The following is a 20,359-nucleotide window of genomic DNA, read 5'->3' as shown; positions in this document are numbered from 1 at the left end:
TTACAGATGTGGCGAGGTGGGTCACTACAAGAGAAACTGACCGAAGGTAGGGAACGATAGTGGAGTGGGAAGAGTTTTGGCTATAGGCCACGAGGAAGCGATAGTCGACCCTATAGTGGTCACTGGTACGTTTGTCCTCGATAACTCTTATGCATGCATACTGTTTGATAGTGGAGCGGAGAGGAGTTTCGTGAACCATAAATTTGCTTACATACTTAAACAAAAACCACGTGCACTTTAAGAAACGTTCACTGTAGAAATGTCTAACGGAAAGACTGAGAGCACTAGCTACATATACATAGGATGTACCCTAACTCTAGATAGTCATTCATTTCCAATTGACCTCATGTCTGTCTCAATTAAAAGTTCTGACGTCATTATTGGCATGGATTGGTTGAGTCTTCATCGTGCTGATATCATGTTTTATGAAAAGACCGTTCGCCTTAATCTACCGTCTAACGAAACTCTAGTTATCTATGGCAACAAACCCGGCATGGACCTTCGTATCATCTCGAGAATAGAAGCCCAGAAGTACTTACGAAAGGAATGTCATGCATTCCTTGCTCATGTGGTTGATATGATCCAAGAGACGGAAGACATAAAGAACATCCAAGAAGTATGCGATTTTCCCGACATAGTGTCAAGTCGAATTCAGGATTGACTTAGTTCCAGGGGCTACCCCAGTAGCCAAATCGCCCTATCGTCTAGCACCAGCTGAGATGCAGGAGCTATCCAGTCAACTTAACGAACTGCTCAACAAGGGCTTTACTAGACCAAGCTTCTCACCCTAGGGAGCACCAGTCCTATTTGTATAGAAGAAAGACAGATCGTTCCGTATGTGCATCGACTACAGATAACTAAACAAGCTTACCTCGCATAGACGACTTGTTCGATCAACTACGAAGGGCGAATTACTTTTTAAAGATTGATCTGAGATCTGGGTATCACCAGTTACGAGTGCTAGAGGAGGATGTTCCAAAGACAGCCTTCCGAACTCATTATGGACACTACGAGTTTGTAGTGATGTCATTCAGATTGACCAATGTGCCCAGAGTATTCATGGACTTAATGAGTAGGGTGTGTCGTCCTTACTTGGATCAGTTCATCATTATATTCATCGATGGCATACTTATCTACTCTCGTAGTAAGGAGGAGCATAGTAAACATCTACGTCAGATCTTAGAAACACTACAGTTAGATCAACTCTACACAAAGTTCTCGAAGTGCGAATTTTGGATTCGAAGAGTCGAATACTTGGGCCACATGGTTAGCGAAGAGGGAATTCACGTGGAACCTTCCAAAATAAAGGACATTGAGAACTGGTCAGTACCGAAGACGCCTACAGAAATTCGTCAATTTCTAGGCATGTCTTGCTATTATCGCAGGTTCATTCAGAACTTCTCGAGGATCGCAAAACCACTTACTACATTGACCCAGAAAGGCGTTGCCTTTGACTGGGAAGAGAAACAAGAGAAAGCGTTCCAAACAATGAAGTGAGCCTTATGCAGCGCACCAATACTATCCCTCCCAGAAGGGTAGAAGACTTTGAGGTTTATTGAGATGCATCCAACCAAGGACTCGGTTGTATTCTTATGCAACGAGGTAAGGTAATCGCTTATGCCTCAAGACAGCTAAAGACACATGAAGTCAACTACACCACACATGATCTTGAGTTAGGAGCAGTGGTATTTGCTCTAAAGATCTGGAGACACTACATGTATGGTACGAAAAGCACTATCTTTACAGACCAGAAGAGCCTTCAATATATATTCAACCAGAAGGAGCTCAACATGAGACAACGATGGTGGGTCGAGCTACTCAATGAATACGAATGTGAAATTCGTTATCATCCCGGTAAAGCCAACATAGTATCTGACGCCCTAAGTCATAAAGAATAATCTAGTCGTAGAGTCAAATCATTGACTATCACTATCCATTCACATATTTCCACAGAAATTAAGGAGGCTCAGCTAGAAGCCTTGAAACCTGAAAATTTGGTGGGTGAATCCCTGAGAGGGATGGATAAAAACTTGGAAGTCAAGGGTGGTGGAGACTTATATCTCATGGATTGGATTTGGACACCGAGGCACGGTGGTCTCAGAGACTTGGTCATGACCGAAGCACACAACACTCAATATTTCGTCCACCCAGGTTCAGATAAGATGTATCTGGATCTCAAAAAGTTATACTGGTGGCCTAACATGAAAGCAGAGATTGCTACCTTTGTGAGTAAGTGTCTTACTTGTGCCAAGGTTAAGGTCGAATACCAAAACCCTCAGGTTTACTACAACAACTGGAGATACTGGAATGGAAGTGGGAGCGGATCGCAATGGACTTCATAACCAAGTTGCCCAAGACAATGGGTGGTCCCGATACCATTTGGGTGATCGTAGAAAGGTTAACAAAGTCCGCACACTTCCTGCTTATCAAAGAAACTAACAAGATGGAGAAACTCACGAGAACCTACATTAGGGAGATTGTATGACTGCATGGTGTTCCCATATCCATTATCTCTGATAGAGATAGTAGATTCACTTCAAGGTTCTGGTAGTCGCTACAAGGTTCCCTAGGAACTAGACTGTACATGAGTACAACCTACCATCCACAAACCGACGGACAAAGTGAGAGGACTATGAAAACTTTGGAATATATGGTGTGAGCCTATGTAATAGACTTTGGGAAGGCATGGGATACTCATTTAGCCCTTGTCAAGTTCTCCTACAATAACATTTATCACACGAGCATAAAGGTTGCTCCATTTGAAGCCCTCTATGGCTGAAAGTCCAGATCCCCTATGTGCTGGGCTGAGGTGGGTGACACACAGTTAGCTAAAGGAAGAGTTCCTGACAACACTCTCACAGTTCTGGAAAATCATTCACGAAATGACAGAGAAGATCTTTCAGATTCGTGAACGATTGAAAGCCTCTAGAGACCGACAGGAAAGTTACGCAGACAAGAGAAGGAAACCTTTGGAATTCCAGGTTGGTGACCATGTTCTTTTGAAGGTCTCACCCTTGAAGGGATTAATATGCTTTGGAAAGTGTGGAAAGCTAAATGCAAGATACGTAGGGCCTTTTGTATTTCTCGCTAGAATCGGCCCAGTAGCTTACAGACTCAAACTACCTCACGAACTTAGTAACGTACACTGTACTTTCCATGTTTCAAATTTGAAAAAGTGTCTGTCTGGCGAGACTCTTGTAATCTCACTCGACGAGATCGAGATCAATGAGAGCCTGAACTTCGTGGAAGAACCGATAGAGATCATTGACCGATAGTCAAGCAAACGAAGCAAAGCCAAATCCCGATAGTTAAAGTTCGTTGGAATGCCAAGCGGGGACCTGAATTCACTTCGGATCGCGAGTATCAAATGAAATTGAAATATCCTCATTTTTTTACTTAGTTAAGTGTAATTGCCTAAACTCTAATTTCGGGACGAAATTCTCTCTAACGGAGGGATGATGTGACAACCCGGAATTTCTATCTTGTAAATCCATTCAATCCAATCAAAAGTCAGACTCGTTTCTGCTATCTTTTAGCATTTTTAAGGTTCTATTGAGTGTTCAAAACCTATTACATTCAAGGATTGAGTGTTAGGAAGTATCTACTAGGGTTCATTGTGCAACATTCAAGCCGGAAAACTCCATCACTTAGAGTTTACGACCGTAAACTAGAGCTTACGGTCGTAAGCTCTTGTTTGGCCGTGAACAAGTCCTATAAGTATGATATTCCTTCATTATTCTTCACATCTCACACTTCCAATTCAAGAAAACTCAATTCTCTCTCAAGTGTCATCAAGAACACTAAGAACACACACTAGTTTCTTTGGGTCGTAAACACCCTCTCTAGCTTCCAAACCGTAAGTATCTTTTCCATATACTTGTTATTCATTAAAAGCACATGTTTAGCATCCAAGAAACAACCATTTAAGCATGATCATCAACAGTTTATGTCCGTAAACTCTTCCTCTGGCCGTAAACCCTTCATGTCATGGCCGTAAACACCATCTTGGCCGTAAACACACCCTTGTGTGGCCATAAACACCTTTTGTGCAATCATATGTGATTGTAACACTTCATTCCAAGTGTTTCCTAGTCCTTAAGGTTGTTCCCTAACATGATTAGTTGTTATATACACTAATTATATACATATATGTGTCATTATATGCTTAATAGGATCCGTTTGTGCTCGAGGCTTCACTTGCACTAAGCATCCTATATCGATCTTACATTCGAATCACTCACTACAGGTGAGTTCATACCCCTAAACTTATCTTTTAAATGATTTTAAATACTCTTATGGAGGGGGGGGATACAAGTAGAAAACATTATAGTTATTGTATCAATCACATGTGATTAATAACTATCAAACAAGTGGATTTCTTATACTTCAAAATTTTGTTATCAAACAAACTATTTCGAAACATTTTATAATCTGACATCAAGTCATCAATAACCATTCAAGTGGTTAAAACTCTTTTAAACTTATATATTGTCTAAGATCATGTCTATATAAATATAGTTATATAAATAAGGTTGAAAGGGCTTAGGACTAATAACTCGCTTTATTTCCTGTTCCTTGTTTGGTTGTGGACTTAGGGTATCGGTTGTTTGTCCGAGGGTCATTTGAATTTTAGATATATATTATGTATATGTATGTAGATATAAAAGTTCTTTCATCAGTTCAACACATTTGGGTAGCAAAGGTGTACAAACATGATCAGTCATTCAAAAAACATTACTAGTAAACTATAATAGGTATAGTTTAGAAGATACTACTCATTATTTCTAGAATAATGAAACATACAAGAGTCAGTTCATACATGAGTTAGTTCAAACATATTGTAATGAGAAACAGAAAGAACATACTATAACGAGAAACAGAAAGAACATACTATAAAGAGAAACAAGGAGGTGCATATTATACACTAGAACAGAGAGAACATACTATACAGATACAAGAATACTATAACATTAATGTGAGCCACTACTTCATGGCATAGCAGTATATTGTTGTGTCACATTTTGTAACCAGAATCTCCTGGAGGGAGAGCGTGAATTTGTGTATAAAGCTATACAGGATTGACCATCCTACACCTTGCTGCTAGCTACAGTGGGATCTGCAGGTCTACGGCTGACGAATGCCATACCATTTTGACGCCTTCGAATGTCATGTTTTACTAGTCAATCAAGTATGGTTATAATCCCATCACATTTTACCTTAATTAAACAATTGGTTTAAGGTAGTTAGTACAATGGTAGCTACTATATACAATACTATAGTACATCTTTATTTTCCCATTACATTCACATTGTGATCTTCTCACAAAAACGGTAATGTAAGCTATATTTTTGGTAATGATAGTCATACTTTGAAAAAACACATACTTTTACAAAAGAACAAACATACATAACAGTCTAGTCTTGGTAGAAGACTACATTTCATTATAAGTAGAAAATATAAGATTTTCTAGGAGATACAAACATTTACATCAAACATTTACAAACACTTTCATCAAACTTATACAAACATTTGAGAATAAAATACTTATGAACTCACCAACTTAAATGTTGATCTACTCTTTTAAAATAACTTTTATTCTCAGGTCACCAGTAGACAGGTATACTGGACCACGTTTTGAGAAGTCGGAGCACATTCGAGACTCGTCTTTTATTTTGATTCATATTTTGGTGTCTTTAAAACTATACACAGAACACACTTGTATTAAATCATACTATTAATTCAATGGATGATGTTGTTGTTTGTTTACTATTATGCATTGATATAATATTGTATATGACGTCCTCCGCCCCCGAACGTTTCCGTCGTTCCAGTTTGGGGGTGCGACAGATGACTATATAACAATCAAGAAAGAGAAGTACCCATTATAGTTCCCCGAGTTTAATAATTAGTTAAAAAAATGTTGTAACATTATCATGACTTGGCTTTCCTAGTTATTTTAGATTAAAATGTTTGTTTACCGTTAATTTTCCATGTATAAAAGCTTAAAAATAACATGTTACAGTATAAAACCTTCATTCGTTGTTATAATGTTTAAACTAAATTAAAATATAAAAGCATAATAACATCTTAGAAATTTTAATAAAAACATTACAATACATAATAAATTAACAGTTATTCAATTTAAGGTTGTTTTATATCAAAATCGGCATGATAGGATTGTGAGCAACACGCAGAAGCCCCAATATTTAATGTCGTTTCCGTAGTAGGAATTCTCATGTGACGTGCTCCACTACTAGATGCCCTTCAAGAACAATCGTTTCTCGTGTGTCCTGCTTGACCGTACGTAGAAAACTCTTTTCTAATTGGACCCTCGTCTTGGGATGAAATGCGGTATGTGTTTCTTGGCCTGCCTGGCTGACGTTTATCCATTATAGGTGGCTTAACAATCATCAAATCATCGGGGATCTCCCATTCGGATGGCTTTGGCAAAGGGTTTACTGATTCCTCATATGTTTTCCTCAATGTTTCAATATGGTAAGCATTTAATGCAAACATCAAGTAGTCTTGGTAATTGTTAACTGTTAGCGCTCTTATGACATGACCACAAGGTATGCCGTCAAGTTGCCAATGCCTACATGTACATATTTTTTTGTTGGAAATCAGCAATCATGTTTTGTGCCCCCTTTTTTACATCGCATTTATTACTTGAGATCATGCGAATATCCCAATTACTAAACGAATTTTATGTTCTTTTACAATATCATCGGCCCAAGGGGTGAGCGTTGTTGTTGCTTCCGCTTAAAAAATATACAAAATTATTAGTTAAGATCAATAAAATTTAATAAAACTTTAATAATAAAACTTAGTACCTGCAAAGTTACATCTTTGAAACCACCACTGTTGCATTTTTGCACGAAAAAAGTCGATCAACATCAGTATCAGCACCTTATGTGCATGTCTAGATAATGCATATATAGACTCCGCACTGTTGGACGACATAAGATTGTATATGCTCCCTTTAAAATGTGTCCTAGACCAAGTTTCAGGATTTATACTTTTTAAGTATTCTCATACCAGTTCTTTTGTCTTTTTCATAAGTTCCATGACAGCATCAAAACCATCAACTGTATACGCTCTACAAGCCTTCCAAAAAATTCCTTTAACTGTCTTACTCTTCTCGTATCTAGCTACTATGTTAAAATACAAACGGATACCACATATTCCGTGATGAGCGTGAGGAAAAATGTTGGCAACAAATGTCGCTATAGATGGAGACCTATCAAATATAATTGTAAGCTCCTCCATATTGCCTATACAATCACGTAGTTTTTGAAAAACCATGTCCAAGAATCCGTACACTCATTTTTGCATACACCATATGCAACCGTTAATATTTGGTTTTATCCTTCTTAGTAACTACAAGTAACATGGTACCTTTGAACTCGCCCTTTAGGTGAGCTTCATCTGCTACAAGGGTCGGTTTAAAAAATTTTTATAAAAACACATACCTACAATACATTGTATATCTATTCAAATACACCAAAATAAAAAAAATAATAAAATATAATAATACTAACCGAGTAACCAAGTGTGATGTACAAGAACTCAAACCGATCATCACCATATGTTTGAATATGTGTCACGGTACCCAGATTATGTTTGACCAAATTGTGGAAATAAACCGGAAGTTTGGTAAAAAAATCCTCTTTCGTACCCCTTAACAACAACAATGCATATTGCTTCGCACGCCAAGCCTAATGATATGAGATATTGATTTTAAATTGAGCATTCATATCATTAATAATATCTTGTCCCCGATATAATCTACTATAATCTTCAACCAAAACATCAGCAAGATATTCACCAAAAACATATTTGTTTGCTTGTCGATGATTAGGTTGCAAAAATTTTGAAGAACATGTGTGTGTGTGTGCGTCAACAAATTTTTTCACTTGGAAAAGTCCGCCAAAAATTTTAATTTTATTTGCTCTTAGTGACCAAAAATAATTTTTCCCAACACACACAGCCTCATACCTTGATTTGGTCGATCTACTTGTCCTCGTCTGAAAACCTTCTCGAAGACATTTTTCCCAATCGCCCGTTTTAGAAGGTATTTATTCTTAAATATACTGAGACATTCAATCTTTTGAACATTGATATCTACCATCTGTGTTGGGATATCTTCATTAACATCAACTGGACATACTGGTACATGGGGCATGCCGTAAAAAATGTTATCGGGAAACTTAGCTTTAACCTCATCACCCAACTCATCTCCATCATAATTGTTTTCTAAGTCGGTTATATCTAAAGTTACATCAGCAACATCAACATAATCCCCGTAAGCATGTACATTTTCATATTTCTGAATCATAACTTTTTTCTTTTTACTTTTATCTACTACACGCTTATTCATAACTTTAACTTCTTGTTCGGGAACATCGACACAACGACCACCCACGTCATTAAGATATGTACCAACATCATCATCACCAACATACTTGTAATTCTCATGATCCACATAGTGAATAAGTATATACCTCACATTAACATTTTCATCAACACTATGAAATTGAGGTACACTAGGAGTCATGAAAGTACCTATTATATTGTTGCTCCCTTTATCGCTGCATAAATTACCAACCAACTCATTTCCACTCTCACCACCCTCCGTAACCGCATCACCTTCATCAGCCACCCAAACACTTTCACAGCTCTTCCTCCACTTGATTTGATTATATTGATCAACATTCTAACATCCATGTCTTCAACTATTGCTATATAATGATTCAATTCAGAATAATGGAAACGAAGATTAATTTTATATTTGTCTAACAAACCGGTTTTCCTTCTCACCAAAGATACAAACCCACTATAACTAATATACTCAGAAAATATCAAAAGGGATTCAGAAATACCTCTCTGTGGACATACGTATTCCAGATTTGTTTCAAAAACTTTCTACCTCCCACCAGTTACAACGCAAACCAAATATCCATTCATTTTTTTAGAGAGATTTTAAATAAATTTTCCAAAGAAATAACAACAAAAATGATAATTTTTTGAAAAATTTTATATATAATAAAGTTGTTTCGTAGTTAAAATTAAAAAAAAAATCAAAAAATCGCAGGTGAAAACGAGAGGAAATCACAGATGGACATAGTTCATCAACGATTTTAGATTGGAAAATGGGTATATATACAACGGAAAAAAAAAACCATTTGTACGTTCGCAGATAGAATGACGAAATCGCAGATAGATAACCTATCTACGATTTTAGTGGCTAATATTACGGTTTTAGTTTTTTTTTGTTATTTTCCACAAAATAATTAGTATAAATAACTAAATTTATAATTTTCTTTTTTTTAATCGTGTCTTATAATAATTTCAATTGTTTTGACAGGCCAATTACAGGTGGGCCACGATGATTGGGTAGACGTACGTGGAAAGAGAAATTGCTGTCCATATGGCTGTATTATTGACTTTTGTCGGATCTTTCAAAGGTCACCCTCTACATATTTACTTTTCTTTCACAAATAAATATTCCCTCTTATATAGTTACACGTAACTTAATAAAACTTTAACTAATGGCATAAAGTATAATAATATATCTATTTTATTTACATTTATATTAAAAAGAAACGCATTTATTTGAAAACAAATATTTCGACTATATTTTGCATGATAGTAACATACGATGTACTTCATTGATATAAAAATTGAGATGTGCTGATATTTATAGTAAGCATATATTACATTACCAAGATTAAATATTATTTGTTTAGAATAAAGAATAAGAAGTGTATTGATGAGACCTATGGAGTAGTGGTTGTATTTTGGTCTTTAAATGAATAAAATTATTAAATGATAAAAAAATAATTAAGTAAGTTTATTCTTAAAAATCAATTTTATCAGGACAGTTATTTGTCTTTTACAAAGTTTGATGTCTTTTTCATCCTGGAAATTAAAAAATTTACAAAAATCCATAGATTTTACAAACATTTTTTTTGTTTGGAAAAAAGGCAATATAGCAAAAGCATGTTGGATTACGAGAGGGTCCCATCTCTTTTAACGTGGTACGAGATGGAGCTTCACGACTCCAGCTCACCTGTTAACATGCTCCGCCGACACCATTATTCTCTCCAAAGTCTAAAGACTAAACATAAGATAGTTTTTGGAGTAAATTACACATTATGTCCATATGGTTTTCCCAAATACACATTATTGGTCCTAGTGTTTATTTTGTTGTATGACTGGTCCCTATGGTTTGCATTCATTACACCAGGTCCCTGACCATAAGTCCGTCTAGTTAAGAGTTGTTAGATTCCTTTGAAAAGATTAATTCACCCTAGTTGTTAGATAGCCCATAATGTATTAGATTCCCTACCCCTCCATTTCATCTTCTCGTGGCTCACACACCACTATTGTCTCCTTTGTTTTAACCTAATCATACCATTGTATAAACTGAAATCGAAATGGTGTTGTCAAAATTGAATCATGTCGTTAAAGGGAGGTGATAGAGTTGAATTATCCAACACTGAAAAAAGCTTTAAAAAATCTTACTACTTAGCTATTGTTATTGTTGTTTTAACTGCTTAAGAGGTCATTGTTTACTATCAAATCCTGTTAAATGATGATGGTAACAGGCCCCTCATGGTGACTATCTTAGTGTAGTAAATTATGATGGTTCCTCCTGAAATTCTAGTTTGTGACTTTCTATGGGAAATATCGTAAATACAAACCATAAGGATGGATGGTGGGTGAACAGGATTTTGGAGAAAATAAGGATAATATTCTTATATTTTTTGTATACAATGAAATAAATTTTCCATTAGAAATGTTACGAATCCAAAAAGAAGAGGACAAAAATAATGTATGAGTTTATTCAAAGAAATAACATGTTTTCTTATTGTTATTGTTGGGATTATGTCCAGTTTAATATTGGTTAGTAATGTTCATGTCAAAACAATGTCTTTCAATATGCTTGGCAATGTATGTGTCCTAAATTATGTTATGCAGTTTGATAATGGTAAAGTTTGGAATGTATTATGTTTGACTGGTAATGCTTGTGTTTATATTTTGCTTGGTAATGTTTGTGTCCATAATTTCTTTGTAATGTTTGTATTCATTTTTTTTATTGTTAGAATGATGCAAGTTAAAAGGATGTATTTTGGTTTGGTATTACGTAGATGTTGTGTAAAAGTAAGAATTGATTTCTTTTTTGAGTTTAGGGATTTCAAATTGATAGTGGTGGTAGTGATGATGGTGGTAGGAACGATATTGTGGTTTTTGTAAGGGTGGTGAAAGCAATGAAATGATGATAAGATTGGTGTAGTAGTGGTTGTGATGGTAGTATAATACATTGCCTTTAGATGATAAGGAGTAAGTGGTGGTAATAGTAGGGTGGTGATAAGAGTAATGTTTTGGTGATTGGCGGTGAATGGTTCATGTTGCTGATGTTGCCCCTAAAAATACATTGCCTTTAGATGTTGTCCATGAAAGTACATTGCCTATTTTGGTGGTGGTTGTGGAATGGTTGGCGGGGACTAGTAAGAACCGGGGTGGGTGGGTTAGTAGTCATTAGTATTATAAATAAACAAATTTGTTAAAATTTTAAAATGTTACAGTTTTTGTTGCTATATGGGTAGGGGTGGGGCGGGGAAAAAGGAAAAATGGTTACATTTAAAAAAATAACAACCAAAGGGTTAGTTTTAACAGCGTATGGACCACTAGTGCAAGGAATACAAACCACTATGATGAACCATGTAACAAATCAATACTAGGACCAATAATATGAATTTGGACTAGTCATAAGGACCAAATACGTAATTTATTAATTTTTATAGTTTTTACCAAATATTAAAAAATATCACAAAACTAATTATATGCATGTATCTATCTCTTTAATAATATTCATACCTTTTTTCAAACTTTTCTCAAATAATTTATAGTCAATAAAAAATTATTTTATGCTGCAAAATAGATTTTTTAGACTAAAAAATATCTCACAATACTCATGATAAAGTACATACATTGCAAAGTACATGATTTGCCAAATACTTTCTCAATCTAAACTACTATTTTATTCCCATTTAATATTAATGTAATTATGTTTCGCAATAAGTATGGCGCAAATACCCAAAAATGTTGGGAAATAAACTTTTTTTTTTTTTTTTTTACTGTAAAAGCTATACAAGTTTCTTTGATTAATTCATATTAAGTTGACTTTCATTACGTCTTTTTTTTTTTAAATATCTTATTTTTTCAGGAAATGTCTTCTAAGTCACTGAAGAATGCAGGGAAAAAAAATATACAGGAGTTACAAGGTTCTACAAGGGAAAAAAAAATATACAGGAGTTACAAGGTTCTACAATAATACCAATAGTTATGATTACCGTTGTGAAAACAATAATTTTGAATGTCTCATTAAGGCATTAAGTCATTAACAACCAATTTCCCGCCTTTGACACATTAATTGTTTTTTATTATTTCTTATATCGTTGTTGGAATTTTCACTAATAATGTAGATTATAGTTGCTATTGAGAGCTGAAGAGAGGGTAATAAAAGAGACGCCGGAAAAAAAAAATTAAATTGCATGCAAACATTGTCGTAAAGGAAGTAAAAAAAAAAAAATAAAAAAAAAAATAAGAGATTGGTCAATAAAGATTGAAAAAAAAAATTAAAAATGGTAGAAAAATGGAGACTTGAGGCATTATTGATTGTACTCATCTTCTTCAAGAGTTCCATTATGTTAAAAGATAATAATTTAACTAGATTAGATATATTGATGATGAAAAAACACAATCCCTAATTATCAACTAAATATGTTGCCCATGCTCCGTATGAGCCGTGTGCGTCTGATTTGAGTATCGTTTTTGTTAAAAGATGCAGGTGATATAAGTCGACCCCTAATTTTCATAGATTGAGACAGATAGATAGAGGCAAGAAAAAAACAAAAAAATAAATATGCGGAACAATATATAAAAAATATACCAAAAGAAGAAAATGACAGATGACAGAAAGTGCAAGGGAAAGGAAAAAACAAAAAAAAAAATTCAATATGAGGACATACCTGGACTTTGTCCCGGGCTGTTTTTTGTGTTTTTTATGAAAATATATAAAAGTTTAGATTGTAAGGACCAAAAGTGTCAAAATGGCTAAACAATTAAAGGGGTTGAAATTATCAAGTTTTTAGAAAAATGACCAAAGTTGTCAATTCCTTAAAGTTTTGTGGCCAAACTTTAAATATTAAAAGGTTCTTAAAAAATATAAAAATTTTAATTGCAAGGACTAAAGGTGTCAAAATGACTAAAGATTAGGGGGCAAAATTAACAAAAAGCATGCATGTTCACTATTCATAACTTTGGACTTTTTTAACATGCAGAAATTTTATTAGACTGACTAGCGGTAGGAGGGTGAAAAGACGGTGCATGAGCGAAGTATGATCCTCTTTTTTTTGTATCCCATCGACGATATTCTTTGGTTTTGGTACATAACAATTTGCATAAGCAAAGTCTCTAGATCCTGCACTCTCATCTCTAGTCTCTAGCTATCATCTTAGTATATTAGTCAAACTATATTTTGTACTTTCTTGGGCCTAACTAAGAAAAGAGAACAAGAAAAGCAAAAGCAAATACGACTTTCAGGCTGCTTCATTCAAGTCTAGGACTTAGGCAAGACTTATAAATCGAGCAGTTATAAAGCAGTTTAATCGCATTTATCGTCTCTCACTTAGCTCTGATCTGGTGTCGTCGCTCACAGTCCAAGAAGAGTAGTCCTTTCATTGGCTAGCGGGATTACGCTTAATAGGATAGACCGATCATCGCTTCCTTCCTCTACTAGTTATGGAGTCAAGCCAGCAAAGAAGTAGACTCTTTCCTTTTTCACTGGCTAGCATCATAGGGATATTCGACGTTTAATGAGATAGTCTAGTTCTAGACTAAAGCTAGAAAAAAACAAGACTGAGGTCGATAGGGGCATTACTAGTAATTGCTAAGGTGCTTTATTAAGTATTTTCCACGCTCCTCTCCAGTCTCTTTCCAGCCTTTGTGATTTCATATACTATTCCCGTATGCCATATCTCTTATTCAATCTTGCTATACGTCCAAGCTCGGTAGTTGGAAGTAGAATTGAGACTGGATGTGACTGAAGGAAAAGGGAGATAGGTGTGATAGGAGGGCACGGTTAAACAGGTAAGCGAAGGCTCTCTCTCTCGCTCTGTGGTCTTGTGTGAACTCCTTTCCACCCATTATTGATCTTCACTCTAGGTGAGCAGGTCAAAGCAGTTGAAGTGATAGCAATAGTAAGCAGGGAAGCAGAAGCAAAAGGTCTTCATATTTGGCTGCTAAATACCTCTCAAATAATTTTTAGAATACTAGAAATAAAAAAAAATAGTTATACGATTATTATACCGATTATTGTATCGTAAATATAACATTTTCTATTCAAAATATTATAATATGAAATGGCTATGGCTATTTCCAAAGGAAAATAAAAAGTCACGGTGTTCATATTTGACTGCTAAATACCTCTCCAATGGAAAAAAATAAAATAGATTGAGCATTAGCACCTCTCTAATGGAAAAAATGGATTGATCAACCCGCATTTTAAATCTGCATCTAAAAAGGTCTTATTTGATATAGAAAGACTTCCGAACATAACTTGGGCTAAACTTTGGTTGGGCAATACTAAGTTGATTCTTTGATGGGATGATGTGTGGCCATGCCACTTTACATAAATCTTCCCTTTGGTTTTGTCCAATCTACACATTTCTTTTTATCTTTTACTTTTTTCATTCAAACTTTCCTCGGTTATTTTAAACTTGCATAATTCATTCCTATCAAACATGAAATAACTAGATTGCCATTAATAATTTATATTTAATCTACTTATCATTTATTTATTATTAATAAATTTTAAAAACAAAATAGGTTCCACTTCAAACCCCATCTCACCCTTCCATTAACTTGGCATAACTCTCGTATTCTTTTCTCCAAACTTTAATGGAAGAAGCACTAAACCACATCCTTAGACCACCACCATTGACGTACGAAAACCTTTGACCCGTTGCTGGCATATGCTCCAACAAACTCACCTTTTTCACCATTTTCTTCACTCATCCTCTCTCTATGTCCATCACCGTCTCCAACCTAATTCCTCACCTTCACTCACATCCCACCCTCTGACATCATCATTCGAGGAACCAAACCGTTTTACAACAAACATCCATTTTTGCAAAACCATCTACATTGCCACTAACATCTTCTTCCTCGCTATAGACATCCATCTACACTAACACAACTTTCTGTCGACGATTCTTCATTCTCACAAAATAGTTGCAGCTAGGGTTTTTCTCTTCAAAACATGTTTTAAGATAAGTTTTTTCTCGTCACATGGAGGTTGCGGGTGAGAGTTTAATCTTCATATTCGAGTCGGAGGTGGGGCTATTTTATTTATTTAGAGGGTTTGCATACGTGATCTATTTCTTTTGAACGAGTTTTGTGCTTATTAATTTTTTGGATTTCATTCAAATTGAATGCACATGAATTTGTTTTTTTTCTCCGGATTTGTGGTCCAATTAGTTTATTTGGATTTGTTTTTTCTATATTCAATTCATCTTCGGCAGGTGAGTGGTGAGGATGAGGGTGTTATTGGGGATGATTTCAAGGGCGGTTATGGGTGGTGATGTTAGACCATGACCGAATATGGTGGTCAGCGGGGGATAAAGTGTTCGATGTAAGGGAGATGGGTAGTGGAAGGAGTTAATCGGTAAAAGTATAGATATGCATTAGTGGTCATGAATTGGTCTTGAGCCAGTCTTGAAGCAGGTTTTTTTTTTCGGATCACTCTCGGAACGTGTGAAGCCAGTTTTATTTCGGTCCAATCTTTCTAGGTATGGTCTTGGTCTTTTTTGGTCCAGTCATGCGGTCTTTGCTTTCTCCTTTTCGGTTCCATTTTGATATTTTTTGGTTTTTTGTTTCGGTTTCGAGTTTTTTTGTTAACAAATGTTAATTATCTATAAATTTATAGATTAGAATTTACAAAAAATGATACACTAAAACTTAATAAAAAGAAAGAAGAGAAAAAGTTGGATAATGTTTGATTAAAAAAGGTGTAATTAACACAAAAAAGATACAAATATAAACTTTGGTTTCCAGTGTATTCCTAGATCGGTCTCGAAAGGTTTGGTCTTTTTTGGGACCGGTCTCAGAATGATCCTTTCTTTTTCTGGATTGGTCCCAGACGGTATCGAACCGATATTTTTCGGTCTGGTTGGTCTCAGTCTTTTTCTGAGACTGGTTTGAGACCGGTTTTTTGTTCATGATAAGGGTTAGGGGTGGGGTGGGCTCTTTTTTTTTTTAATTATAAATAATAGATATGTAATGATAAAAAATAACAATAGGCAAGAAAATATAGCAATTTCATGTTTGACAGGGATTAAACGTGCAAGTTTAAAACTAATCGAGGTGATCCGAGTGAAAAACAAAAGTCAGTGACAAAACGCCAACCAAACCATATGGACAATTCGTGTAATATACTATATATTTAACTAGGCGAATTTATGCGCATTACGCAAAATATAATTATATTGTTTAAAATCTTGATTTTTAAACGTGTAGTTAGTGACTAGAAGTAAATATCACCACGTTAGTAAAATTCAATAACGTATTAGAACTCAATATATCCAATCTAAAAGGTAACATCTCTACGAAGTAGGTTAGTCCTGTATTGACATTTAATTTTTTTTGGAAATGTGAAATATATTAAAAAAGACTGACATCTAGCAAGGAGCTAAACAGAGCCAAAACGACAAAGGATTACAGTGTGTACAATTCACATATAACCACACATAAATAAGCACACACCCAATCCAACCAACAACATGTATTATATTTTCCCATATACTTATGCCAAGAATACACCAGTGAGATTACATCATCAGCCACCTTCGTAGGAGATTGTGGAATCTTGTTGTGTACTTTATCATTCCTATCCTTCCAGATTCGCCAAAGGAGACCGTAAACAATAACAATTAATAGCTTTCGTTTCTTGAGACAATCCCCCCAACACGCAACAAAGTTGATAAGTTCACTAACATTTGTGAATTGTCTTGAAGAATTTCACACTATTTTAGGATTCATTCTAATATAGTTGTTGCAAAAGAACAACTAATTAGAACGTGATCTACCATTTACACCCTTGTGTTGCAAACATGACATATGACTGAGGAAAATTGGATCCTTCTCCTTGACAACTCCATCGCTAGTGAAATCCTACCGGCTACCACCCTCCGGATACAACACTTTTAATGGAGCTAACTTGTCCCAAATGAACCTTTCATTTCCTGTTAGGTTTTATATTTAAAAATATAAGTATCTTTTAACTATTAGAAAAATAGTCTTATGATATTTTAATTTATGATTGCCATTTAAAACCATATTTATTTCAACCAATAAGTTAAGTATATATTAGGTTGAAAATTAATTAGTTAGTTTTAATTTAAACTAATAAATGACTTTAATGTATTAAAAAAAATCAAATTGACAAGGTTAAAAAGAATGATTTAATTAATTTTAAAAAATTGAGTATGTGTGGTTAATTAGTCAAAAGTTCAAGAGTCTGTGTAACTTTCAAATGAGTATTATGCATTGAATATGTGTGGTTAATTAGTCGAAAGTTTGAAAGTTTATGTAACTTTTAAATGAATATTATAAATTAAGATGACATTTACTATAAAATGAAAAACAAGATTCTTGAATAATTAAAAAAAATACATATTTTAACAATGTTGGTATTGATTTTTCTTGTTAAGTGTTTCTTTTATAGTTTAAAATTTATTATCGTTTCTATTATTAATTATTAACAACATTTTATAGGTTTAAGTTGTGCATGTAGGATAAGTCATGTGTTTCTTCATAAAAATTATTGTTTTATTGCAATTGATGTGTTTGATTCGTTACTCTCTTAGTGTTGATTTAAGAAAATTGTTGCATTGATCATTTTCAAGAATATGAAACGTATGAATGGAAAACAACAATAAAATTAAAAAACAAGAGATACAACTTGTACAACAAACCAACAACCATTAACGACAGTAAATAGTAAAGTTTCTAGCATCATCGTTAAAAAGCATCAACACATTCGGATATTTCATTAAAACATCTTAGAATATACAATAACAAAACTATCAATTTCCTCAAAAGACGATAAACTCATCATCTCATTAAAGTGAATTTCTAAATCTTAATATGAACATGGGCACAAAAACTTGCATATTGTTCAAAATGTGAGGGAATTTTCAACCTAAATATTCGTTCAATATTAGAGTGTTTATAAATTAGTTCAACAAATTATGCTTATCACATTTTAAGCAAATAAATATTCATTCAATCTTAGAGTGTTTATAAATCAATTCAGCAAATTATGACTTATCACATTTAAGCAGAACTCGAACCATAAAACATTGCACATGTTAATTTTTAAAATAGATGCTAACAATTTTTAAAATAGATGCTAGCAAGTTCTCAAACCTAAAAGCTACTTTTATTCATCATTAAAAAACTATATGTGAACAAACCAACAAAAAAACAATTGTTTTGGTAAATATCCATTGAACAAATTGGCTGCACATTTTCAAAATCAACTAATGATTTAGATAAAACTATATACCTTACTTATTATAGATTATTGAACTCCAATATTATATTGAAAATATACGAATTGGGTTTACATCAAAACAGAGAAAAAAGGAGCAATATTTATTCAAAAAAAGGATTTTCTTTTGGCTAGGATATGTGTTGATGAAGAAGTAAGTATTTATAGGCTAACTACATTTGTTGAAGGGAATTTTAAAAGCAAAATTAAGTTGTATAAGTTGAATAGTATTGAAAGTTTATGTAACACCCGGAATCCAGAGGGCTAATTAAGGAAAGAAAAACCCCAAATCAAAAGGCAACTCGTCGAGTCCAAAGAGGAGAACTCGACGAGTAGGAATAAATTTGGGACGCGGGTTGGAAAACCTACTCGACGAGTTGGAGGGACCAACTCGACGATTTGGTCTGGGTTTGGGAAACCCTAAATCCGAGTTTTTGTACCCCATTTAAGCATCCTATTCTCCACCTTTCAGCCCCATTTCCAACCTCCATTGTCCAAACCCTAGATCTCGAACCCTAATGTTATAGTGAGCCATTTTTTAGTGTTCTTGTGAGTGTTGAAGCTTGGGAAGGAAAGATAAGCTTGGGGGAATCAAGAAGAAGCTAATAGATCCAGAAACATCTTGCTTTTCTCATCATTTCTGGGTAAGAAACTCTCCACCTTGATCATTGAGTACTTAGATCTTCTTAGCACCTTTTCTAGTGGATTTTGGTCCAAGAAGCTTGACTCTTGGGATTTGGACGTCCCAAGACAGGAACACTTCAGATCTAGTGTCTAGAGGGACTCTCATGGCATAAAGGTGCCAACTTATAGCCATGGAAGTCCCATGCAACCTCTAAGCCTCTACTTTGGTCTTTTTAGCTCCAAAAGGCCATGCATGTAGATAGAGATTGAAGCTTTACATAATTTTCTTACCCTTAGAGTCCAGATCTATAACCCTATGAGTTATCTTGCAGTTTTGGTGAAATTTGGATCAAGATCTAAGTCTTAAAGGACTAGGGTTTGAGCTATAGCCATTAAGTGAGAGTATTAACGGGTAAAGCTGGAAACTTTACCATTAAAATGACATATTCAGTGTACATAAGAAGTATGAATCTTAGATATGAAGAATAGGGGCTTAATCCGTTAAGAAGGCCCAACAGACTGAGGAACTCGACGAGTCCATGGAGAGACTTGACGAGTTGAGTTGGTTTGTCCCGATTCTGTACAGAAGGAACTCGACGAGTCTATGAAGGGACTCGAGAGTTGATTCGTGTTTTTGCAACTAGGAGTAGCAAGGGAACTCGGCGAGTCAGGGGGTGACTCGACGAGTTGAGTCAACTCGGAGCATTGAATTTGACTGTTGACTGTTGACTTTGACCAAGGTTGACCTAGTTTGACTTATGAAGGCATTTGTATGATGAGCGGTAGCTGGGGAGTCGAGAGATCAGCAGTTCGGGGATCTGCCAGCTAGCATCGAGGGGTTTATTCGCGGGATTCGGCAGTCAGCTTGTGAGGCGAGTCTCCTTTCTGTTTGTATGGGTCTAAGGCACCAATGCCGACCCATTTAGTTTATGTATGGTAGGAAGACCCGGGGGTTAGCCCTAGGCATTATGTATGAAAGCCCAGGAGGCGGCTCTTGGTACACAGTATGTTATTATGTATGGTAGGAAGACCCGGGGGCTAGCCCTAGGCAATATGTATGAAAGACCCGGAGGTGGCTCTTGGCACACAGTATGCTCATTAGCTAAGTAGAGTAGTATG

Source organism: Lactuca saligna, chromosome 5 (assembly GCF_052625555.1).
Source record: "Lactuca saligna cultivar CGN05327 chromosome 5, ASM5262555v1, whole genome shotgun sequence".
NCBI lineage: Eukaryota > Viridiplantae > Streptophyta > Magnoliopsida > Asterales > Asteraceae > Lactuca > Lactuca saligna.
Note: the sequence above shows the minus strand (reverse complement) of the source record.